The sequence below is a fragment of the Rhagoletis pomonella genome, unplaced genomic scaffold (genome assembly GCF_013731165.1).
Source record: "Rhagoletis pomonella isolate Grant_MI unplaced genomic scaffold, Rhpom_1.0 Rhpom_scaffold_00012, whole genome shotgun sequence".
In the NCBI taxonomy this organism is placed as follows: Eukaryota; Metazoa; Arthropoda; class Insecta; order Diptera; family Tephritidae; genus Rhagoletis; species Rhagoletis pomonella.
Genome location: NW_023458566.1, coordinates 5,919,330 through 5,919,541, shown reverse-complemented (window position 1 = coordinate 5,919,541; position 212 = coordinate 5,919,330).

Sequence of the window (212 nt, the reverse complement as noted above, 5' to 3'; positions counted from 1 at the left end):
TTAGCTGACATTCGTTAATCTATCAGCGACCTATTTTTATCGGCTTTTGTCTGTCAATATTAGGAATTAAGTAGGACAAAAAGCCATTATACGCGTGGAACGTTTTTTGGCTAAACTTTTAATACGTTTCTTAAATTAGTTTTAGTGTAGAGGGAGATGCTAATCGTAAATTAAAAATCGCACAAAAATTGGACAGATACAATTAAAATTAG